Genomic DNA, 718 nt, shown 5'->3' with positions numbered 1-718 from the left:
AAAAAAAAAAGTATACAATATTACTGCTTCTTTCATTTCACAACAATTCTGTTTATACTCTATTAAGGAAAAAGATCCTACTGTCTATACTATCATTATTTCTTAGATAATGACAAGTCCGCACTCTTATCATTAATATTAACTAGATCATTTCATGCTGTTTTACTAGTTCTCTGATGGAACTGTCCTTCCACACAGTGGGACTTTCACTTGCCTAAGTAGCACAGAGTTTTCACAGGAGATGATACTGAAACGTAACAGTTTGATCCAAATAAACACTGTGACAGGGAATCCATTGCAGAAGGGCAGGCAAAAGAGTCTGAAGTCTTAACCAGCTAAGAGCAGGCAAACAAAATAGTTAAAACCAAGGTCCATTAAGTCTTTCACCTTGTTTACTCTACTGTACCCAGCTTTTCACCTCTGAAAGACAAATAGCATTACTTGTAGTTGATGTTTTCCAAGCACTTCAGTGGACTTAGAAGAGCCACAGGAAATTGGGCTTGTGTTGCAAATGCATTTGGAATGCAGAAGAGACAGGATCCGTGCCTCTGCAACCAGCCCCAAGAGTGTCTGCTTGCTGCAGCTCCACTCAACGTGCAGTGGGAGAAGTCTGGACTGCATTCCAAGTGTACACCCACATCAAGATACCTCGCCTACCTTAAGCCACTTCTTGCCTTGTATTACAGAAGATAAATTTTCAATAGACTGAAAGCCACCA

This window comes from Meleagris gallopavo, chromosome 1 (genome assembly GCF_000146605.3).
Source record: "Meleagris gallopavo isolate NT-WF06-2002-E0010 breed Aviagen turkey brand Nicholas breeding stock chromosome 1, Turkey_5.1, whole genome shotgun sequence".
In the NCBI taxonomy this organism is placed as follows: domain Eukaryota; kingdom Metazoa; phylum Chordata; class Aves; order Galliformes; family Phasianidae; genus Meleagris; species Meleagris gallopavo.
The sequence above is the reverse complement of the archived record's forward strand: the minus strand, read 5'-3'. Positions refer to the sequence as shown.